Genomic DNA, 9,746 nt, shown 5'->3' with positions numbered 1-9,746 from the left:
GTGTTTTTTTTTACCAGCCACGACAGCATTGCTGTTATTGTTTTCACCTTGTGAGTTAGTGTGTGTGTGTGTGTGTGTGTGTGTGTGTGTGTGTGTGTGTGTGTGTGTGTGTCTGTGTCATCATGGCAAGGTGTGATCTTGGAGACACCTTCTGCCACAGAGGTGGTTTTGAGTACTTGGCAGGGGTTTATATGTCTGTCTGTCTGTCACCCTGATGCGTCGCAACTGTTTAAGATGGAGTCATGAAGTGAAGGCCGGATTCCGAAGATGGGTGTGGTCTGACCCATGACTACTGAGTACTCATGTAATAATGTAGTAATGACTACTGAGTACTCATGGGTTGGAACGTCAACATGTTGGCAGACATAGTTTTGAAACAATTTCATTTGACTAGATACTTTTGATCAGTAAAAATGTTTAAGGTTTGTCTCAGTAATCTGTTTTCTAACGTTTTGACTTTGCAGAAGCAGAGAGCTTTAAGAGGGTCTGTAGGGGACTTTCCATTTAAATTCCTTTCAGCTGTTTTTCAAAGATCAGAATTTAATGTCTTAAAAGTAGAGAAAAAAAATCCTCCATAATCATTATTGATGAATTCTTTTCCATTTGGTTATAACTCAGTATGTTAACTGATGAGCAATAGAAAGAAAACTGCAAGAAGCTATAAAGAAACTACATCACTGAGCAATAGGAAAGAATAGGAACATTGTCAAAGGGTTTGGGGTTAGAGAGGGTAGACCCTCTAAAAGATTTCTTTCCTTTTGTTATATAATAAAATATAGAGTTCAACACGGGTAAAGTTGTTATAAATCAACCAAAAGAGGCTAGAAACAACATTTAATTCATTAATAAGTAGCAATAGTACTACTACTAAGAGTAGCAGTATTATTAAATTGGTAGTAGCAGTACTGATATTATTTAAAAAGAAGAAACGCAATATGTGGCTGCTGATATTATAAAAAATTATTATTATACAAAATGTATAAACAATATTAAAAGATAATCTAATCAGAGTAGATATACTAGTGGCTTCCACAGCATTTAACGCAGGAGTACTAAAATCATTTTAGCTGCAGCACTTAAAGTGCTTGTAAGAACCAAAGTCATTTTGGCCAAAAAAAACTAACTTGAGATTTATTTTTGTCCATATTGTTTTTTCTCTTTTGTGGTGAACTTGTCATAATGACTTTGTAGAAGAAGGAAAGAGTAAGAGGGTCTGTGGCAATGTTCCATTTAAATTGTTTTTTGTTTTTTTTGTTTTTTTGCACTAGTACACACGTCACAGACTTTGGAAGACGTGAAAAATTATTGTTTCTAATTAATATCACAATTATTTGGTCGTGTCTAAATATACTGAATTATAAACAGCTGAAAAATGGCTGAAATTCAGTGTTTAATAGCTTGTTGATATAGTGTCTTGTTATATCACAACATCGCAGAATGAACAATAGAAACCATATATTTGGATGGGACATGGTCAGAGGGTTAGGGTTGACAAAGACTAGTGTGCTCTCCAGGCTCCAGAGCTTCAACAAAATTAACTAGCAAGCACAAGCAGCTTGTTACACATTTGAACCCATCAAAAGCAGAAGCTGACTTCAGTCATTATCGGTCCCGATTAAGTGCACTGCAATGAAAGTATGGAGCTGCTTATCCTTGGCAAATCAAATACAGCAAAATATAAAGTAGTCACTAATATTGGTCTGTTGAATGAATGGCTACAACAAGAGGTGAATGTTGGTTGGTTGAACCAACAAAAGAAGTTTAAACGGAGCAACTTATTCATTAATAAGTAGCACTAATACTACTGTTACAGTAACAATACTAAGGATGTATTATCATTACTCATCATGATGACTTTGTAAAAGAAGGAAAGGACTTTAAGAGGGTTTGTTGGCAATGTTCCATTCAAACACCTTTTCACTTATATATAGGTCAGTTTTAATGACTTAAAAATCCTTCATTATTCTCAAAAATAACCTATACTTCATTTGGTTATATCTCACTATGTTTTCCACACAACAGGAAGCATATATTTGGAAGGAACATTTTCAAAGGGTTAGGGTTAGGGAGGGCCAGACCCTCCTAAAAACCTTTCCTTCTGTTGTAAAAAACTCATTAAAACATGACACAGTAGGTTTGGATGAAATGTTTCATTCATTCATGAGTAAAGTGATAGTGTTATTTGTGGCAGCTTTGATAACACTGCGGCAGTTGCATTAGCAACAGCAGTTTTCTAAAACAGCTTTTAAAGAGAAAATCAAAAATATGTATGGACATCAAATTTCCACAGTATTCATCTGGATTGTCTTGTAGAAGTTCAATGTGGGTTCAGTGTTCACAGCAAATGTTTCAGAGGTGGAGCAGTATGTCATGGTTCTTCAGCAGCCGCATGTCTAATCTAGTTTACATTTTTGGTGTTGTATAAGCATAAATACAAATTTTTAGCTCACGTAGATGTGGCAAAAAAACTCTAAGTCTGAAATTTACTTGGTTTTACTGAGCTAACCCACGCAGTCTTCTATCTGGGTGTCTTGAATAGTGTATTTAGAGTAGTCTATGTCCAAATCAAAGCAAGACTATATAACTTTTGCTGAGCTGCCTGCAACAGCAGTGTCTGCAGCCACAAGAGGTAATTACAGGATGCTGTTGCATTAAATTCAGTTGGGCTCTGAGTCTGAGCAGTTAAGGGTACTGGACGCAGCGTACCCCCCCAGAAGCTCAGCACTCATGTAAAGAAAAAAAATCCTATCAGTTGCTCAGGCAGCAAACACGAAATTATCATCTCGGTACAAACCAGCAATCAGGCTTTCCACTCATGTCAAGTCACCCATCCCACAGCAGTTGTGTGCTAAATTGAGATGCTTGGAGCTAGTCTCTTTGCCTCTGCCATGATGTCCGTACCTGCTCAACCCAAGTTACATAGTGCAAGAACGGGCATTAGGAGCGCGGAGGGGGAATGAAAGAGGCCTCATTCTCCCTAATACCATCAAAATGATTTTGAAGCTGTCATTTTAAGGTAAAATAGTTGCATAACGTTGCTTTAAGCGCAAATTAAAGTGCAAATTATTCTCTCAGTTTGGCCACTCCCAGGCTGGTGTTTTTCTCGCCTCAAACTAAGCTTTTGTAAGCCGTGATAGAGCTCAGGGTTGTGACACAGTAAGAAACCTTTTGTTGTTGCCTGTGAGCACTCATTTTAAATGTTAGTATTCCCTGCAAAACATCATTCAAGATTTTAGCGGAATCAACTTATCTTTTCTCATTCACATAATATGTACATTTTGTTAATTTAAGGTTAATTCAATTTAGAATGTCAAGTCTTAATTTTCAGATGACTTTAGAACTTATTAACATGAGTTGTTCTAACTTGAGGTCCTTTGACTTGAAATGATGAGTTGAATGAATTAAATCAACTCATTCAATTAAGTGTTAAACAAACAAAACTAGCATCAACAGACTTCTCAGCTCTCCAGGACCTCTTCTTTTCTGTAGATTAAAGAAAACAGACATTATGTAAACTGGCTATGTGTCTTTAATACTGCACATGTGAATGTAAGTCATGGGTTTTTCTTTTCATAGTTCATGGCCTGCGTCTGCTTCCATCTTTCAGATCCTCCCTGATTCCTTGGCTGCTCCCAACTCACTGAGGGATGGATCTCACCTGCTCGGGATTCTTTATGAGCCCCCTTTAGGGCTGGTGCCTTGCAGGCACCCGACTTAAAGTTATTTTCTTTGGTTGTGTTTAGTTTCTCCTTTGTTCAGGACGCATGTAAGTTTACTTTGAGTTAAACAGGTAGGGATTGGGACTGTTATGTTCTCTATTGTGTTAAGTTGCATATAAGGTATGTATCTAATAAGAACAATGATTGTGGGTAATGCAGTATATGGCTGTGGGGATGATTGTAGCTGCAGTATTCATTGTGTCCCCCAGACAGGTTGTAGCAGCAGCTATGTCACAAGGACAATTTATTTTCATTGCCAGTTGTTGTTTTTGTGTTTTGTCCAAGCAGTTTGTAGAATTTGGCTCGGGGGCACCCCAAAGTATTGGCTTGGACGGTTTGTCATCCTCAGTACAGACAGATTGTAAGTGCATAAGTACCCACCATCAGTACGCACAATATAGACTAGGGTGCAGTTTATCAGTTTCAGTTTGGCAGTTGATGGAGGCAGTTCACTCAGTCTCCCTGTCGTGTATTTTGTTACTCAGACTTTTCTTTTGGATGTACTTTAAGGACTTAACTCTAGGTTTTCGGTCCATTTGACTTCGTAAAACATGTATACTGAGTATAGTAATTCTCTGAATGGTCTCTGAATTTTTAAAAATGCTCTCTATGAATACTTTAACTTGGTTTACAAAGGCAGATTTAGCTGATTTGCCAGTACATTTGGGCTAGTCAAAAACTGAAAAGGTACCAAAAAAAGCAGAGCTAAGGGATATTGTTGAAGGGTTGGCTGTATCTGCCAAGCTTTTGGAGGTAATTCAGGCTCCATTGGCTCCAGCTGTTTCAGAGCTTTTTGGTGGGACTTTGTCATTTGAATGGTAAAAGCAGCCAAAGATGGAAAAGGCAAAAATAGAGAAAGAGAGACTACAATTTCAGTCGAGGGATGAGGGTTGAGGCATTACTGGCAAGGGAGAGAGTAAAAGTAGAGCAATTGGAATTGATAAAGGAGGGGAAAGCACATAAGTCATTGTTGACCACTGGAAGAAGAAGTAAATCTAGTGGTTTTTTATACTGGTTTCGCTGAAAGTTGGTGCTTTGCCCAAATTTGAGAACAAAGACCCTGGCACATTGTTCAAATTGTTCGAGCATGTGGCAGAGGTTAGAGGATGGCCTGGAAGCCAAAAAACTTTGATGTTGCAATTTGTTTTCACAGGCAAGGCCTAGGCAGCCTTTTCTGCCCTTGGTTCTGCTGAAAGCGGTGATTATGCTATAGTTAAAGCTGCTGTTCTAAAAGTATATGAGCTGGTTCCTGAAGCATACAGGCAGAGATTTAGGAGCAGGAAGAAAGGGTACAAACACAGCATCAGTAAGGTCCAAAAGTCTGAGACAGGAAAGTGATCACAGACTTTTGGACCCAACTGTATGTCGAATTTGCACTGGATATTCTGACTCATTTCACATGTTGGTGCTCTGCTTCCAATATACAGTTAATGATAATTAGGGTTTGTGTGATTTAATTGTTTTAGATAGTTCAAGAGTTCATTGCCTGATCACCTTGCTACTAATATCAATGAGAAATGGGGGAAGACAGCATCTGCAGCTGCAGTTTTGGCACAGAGAAGAGCTGCAGTAGGAGAACTTCAGGTTTAGACCTAATAAATCGTTAGGTGTCAACCAAGAGCTACCTCATGTTGCTGAGAGACAGCACTTAGCGTTAACATGACAGTGTCTGATGTCCTTCCCTTAAAGACTGCACCATTTACGGGTAATTATGAGATGTATGCACCTTTTCTCTCAGATGGTTGTGGGTGTTTGAATGGAAAAGAAAATGTTTCTGTCAAGATTTTGTGCGATCAGGGACTACTGAGAGTTTTATTGTGGAGAACATTTTGCCTTTTTCAACCCATACCATCACGGGAGGAAGATCTCATGCTTGTCACAGGGTTGGTTCCTCTTTGGGCACCCTTGCATCATTTTCATCTCTTTTCTGATCTGGTGTGTGGACAGAATTTGCACTATGTGTCCGATCTCGGCTGCCAATTGAAGAGGTAGATATTATCCTGGAGAATGGCTTGGCTGGGACAAGGGTTTGGAAAGATGGTCCATTACTATTGTATGTGAGTTCATCCTTACAATAATCTGTGGAACCAGACAAGTGTGATAAGCACCATTAAGTTCTTTCTTCCTGTGCTGGGACACGTGCAAGAGGAAAGCTAAGTCAGAGCAGTTAGACGTGTCTGAACAGATCCAATGTTCTCAGACCTAATTTTCAAAGGGAGTAGTCATTTCTGAGGGAAATGATCAAGTTAAATTGTTTTCTGTTCTCTTGCCGTCGCAATCTAGGAAGGAGTGGATTAAAGAACAAGCTGCAGACCCTACATTGAAATCATCATGTCAGTTGGTCTGTAGAGAAAGTGACCTCATCAGTGTTCCTAGTGACCCTTTTTAAGGGTGGCTTGCTGTGCTGCTGCTGAAGTGGATGTTTGTACTTAATGGTGTACAAGTAGACAATATTGTTCAGGTTGTGGTGCCCTCAAAGTTTGAGAGAGCTTGGTGTTGAGCAAATCATATGATCGGGTTGCAGGTCATCTAGCTGTAAAGAATACTTATATTAGAGTGTTCCACCACTTCTTCTGGCCTCATCTGAAAAGTGATTTAGTAATAAAATGATAAATTTGCAACACCTGTCAGCTAACTGGAAACCCCAAACAACAGATCAAGCCAGCTCCTTTGTACCTGATTCGAGTGGTGGAGAAGCCATTTGAGTATCTGCTTCTTGATTGTGTGGGTCCGCTTTCGAAGAGTAAGGTTGATGGTAAGTAGTTATTGACAGTGATGTTTAAAGGTAATCTGTATCCTTCAACTTTCTTCTTATGCACAGTTAAAACCAAGACAGTCCTGAAAGCTTTGACTATCTTCATGACTACCTTCAGAATCCCAAAAGTGGTGCAAACTGATCAGGTGAGCAATTTCATGTCTCCTCTTTCATGTACTTTTTCCCAAGTTGTAAAACAATTTAGGATTAAACACCAGGTTGGCAGTGCGTTCCATCCTGACTCTCAAGGAGCCCTTGAGCATTTTCATTAGACAATGAAATCTATTTTATGTTATATTAATATTGTACTGAACTCTCTAAGGACTGGGAAGAGGGCCTGCTTTGGTTGTTGATTGAATTATGGGAAGTGTCACAGTAGAGCACAGGTTTCAGTTCTAATAAACTGGTATTTGGTAACACACTTCGGGTTCCACCAGCAGTGTTTGGTGATGAGTTGAAAAATGCTGAACCGCATGATATCGTGAATTATGTAAATGATATGTGCCACTGCTCATAAAAAGCGTAGATGTGCACAAGAAAAAATTAAGGCGCTTTTGGATTGAAAAACTGAAACCCATCTATCTGAACCAGGGGAACAAGTTGTGGCTTTGCTGCCTAATTGTAGGTTCACCTTCCAGACAAGGTGTAAGTGGGCCTTACACATTTAAAAAGCCACTGGTCAGACAGGGACTGTTTCATATACACAATAGATAAAAGGAAGAAAGTACAGTGGTGTCATATAAAATCATTAAAGTCTTATCATTGTGTTCACTTTACCTCTGAAGTAAAACGGCATCTGCTTTCCACAGACAATCTTACATTGGAACCTGTTTGGCCAGAAGCCACTTCATCATTGTAATTCCCTTCCATCCACTCATACTTCTTGGATTTGATATTGTGTTCTTTGGGATGAGGACGAGGACCCGAATGACTCTAATGATGATGACAAGGAAGACAAAATTGCCATTATCAATCAATCTTTGCATCAATGTTAATGATAATGTTGACAATAATGATAATGATGTCAACAATAAAAATTAAAAAAAATGTTGACAACAATGCCCAAAATGATGATGATGATGATGATAACAATAACGGTCATCAAGTTATGGATGCTGGTGCAGTTGCTGCGGTTGTCATGGAAGTCAACCAGGATGTAGAAGAAGCAGAGGATGACCCACTGACAGGAGGATCCCAGAGGATTGTTTTTTTAGCTCCTTAATGTTTTTGTAAGGGATTTTTTCTTTGTTCTCAGTCAGGGGCATTCAGGTTATGGAGTGTGTCATTTGTATTCAATGTGGACACTAAAACCTTCTGTCAAACCGTAAAACTTTAAATAAAGGTAAAGCTTTAATTTTCTGCTGTCTAATTGTTTTTGTTTTGAGCAACCAGTTTGATAATATTAGAAACACACGTATGAAGAATTTTGATAAAATATACAAATATCATCACTGAAAACTTCATGTTTAGGTTATGTTATCACACATATTTTACACATCCTGAAAAGTTTTAGCAGTGCTCACATCCACGAACAGATGCTGTTAAAAATCCAAGTCATGAGACATTAAAGCTTAGAAATAATGGCAAAACATTCTTTAAAGGCCTGTAAGAAGAATTTGGGAATTTGGTGCCGTTTTAAGGAAAAAAAAAACCTATAGTGCAGGCAACAAAAACATGATATTACTATAGCTATCTGTAATGCTGTTAGAAATGCAATCACAGAATTTATCCTAAGTGATAAAGGCAACTGAATAGAAAAATTATTCAGGCTCAAGCAGACGTTACTCAGCAAATGTAGGGTTCAGCTTTTTTTTAGCACAAACTTTACAATCCGTAACTTAACATTTTGCCATCTTCACGGGTTCTGCTTTTGTTGGGGGAAGTACATAGAACTTTATCTATACAACATTTTTCAAAGCCTCAAAAAGACTTGGACATATACACACACGCTCACACACAGAGATCTACTTAAAAGAAGAAAAAATGCATCTGAGTAAAATATATGGTGAATGAATGCTGCTAGGCCTAGTAAGTGTCTCTAAGTTGACCACAGTTAATTATTAACTACTTGCTAGGTGCTAGTCAGTTAGTATAGATTAAATATAAATAAACACTTTTTAAATCTTTCTTTTGGTGGTGAATCGGATTCCTCGATGGATTCGCATTAGTATCATTTGAAACGTTGAACTAGCAGAACCCTTCCTGCTCAGTATGTTATATATGCAGATGTTTGACACTCATAAAGTCTGACTAATTATTTCCACTGGTAACAAAAACAATGACATGGTGGTTTTCCTACCAATTTCACTTGATCCTCAGCATGGCTTTGTGTGTGAGATGGTGTGAAAGGGATAAAGAAAAAGAGGTTGTGTTTATGAATGGCCTTGTGCATTTGATCATGTATGCACAGGCAAAATGCATCCGTTTATTTGGCTGTGCATATATATATAGATAGATGCATGTGTGTATTTTAAGAAGGTTATTGTGGTGTTTTTTTCTTCCACATTTATCCGACAGCTATAGTTACTAGTTACATTGCAGATTAAGATTTTATCGCACTGTGCATACAGAACGGATGATCCGTTTATAAGATATGATGCATTATTACAGATTAAACAACCCAGTGTTGTTGTTCCAATAAGCTTCTGAACCAGCTACAACATAAAATGCTTATTGCAAATGTATGCATCAATAATAATAATCTCATTATATAATATATATATAGTAATATAACTATCAGGTGTCATTCTGTTGCATAATGAATATCGAATGTTTGACACTTTGAGGACACTGTACTCATGCTTGAGGCAAATTTTGAAGGCAGGACTTTTGTGGGAATATTTTTACACTGCGATGCTGCTTTAGGCCTTCAGGTAAGAGTTCTGAATACTTCTTCCACCACTGCTCACTTCTAATCAAAATAAATCCATTGATTTATTTGTTTTTATTTGCATGAACCAACATTATGCAAGTTTGACCTTTAGACTAGCAGTAGGTGTGTCTACTGATTATGCTGCCAATAATTTCCAGGTGCCAGATGGGTGAGTAAAGCTTACTATTTTACATCTGTCAATAGCTAAAACAAAACCATTTCAGGCAGTTTGTCAGGATAGGCTACCATCAAGCCTGCCCTGCATTAAGAAACAGAAGCCTTCGAAAAACAAAGTTAAACAGGTTTTTTTTTTTGTCCCACGTGATTGTGTTCTCGAAATGAAAAACAGTGACACTGCTTTCCTGTAAGTCATTATAATGAGAAACTTAAAAGATAATGA

The 9,746-nt window shown here is 38.0% G+C and overlaps 1 long non-coding RNA gene across 1 annotated transcript; it reads left to right on the top strand.

Annotated features, from left to right (window-relative positions):
* The first annotated feature begins 6,364 nt into the window (after positions 1-6,364).
* Positions 6,365-7,828, top strand: LOC120789242. The gene is made up of 3 exons (XR_005707362.1): positions 6,365-6,474; positions 6,541-6,620; positions 7,284-7,828. It is a non-coding gene; the product is annotated as an uncharacterized LOC120789242 (long non-coding RNA).
* Positions 7,829-9,746: the final 1,918 nt, after the last annotated feature.

The sequence above is a fragment of the Xiphias gladius genome, chromosome 4, assembly GCF_016859285.1.
Source record: "Xiphias gladius isolate SHS-SW01 ecotype Sanya breed wild chromosome 4, ASM1685928v1, whole genome shotgun sequence".
Classification (NCBI taxonomy): Eukaryota; Metazoa; Chordata; class Actinopteri; order Istiophoriformes; family Xiphiidae; genus Xiphias; species Xiphias gladius.
This window is presented reverse-complemented; position numbering and strand designations above follow the sequence as displayed.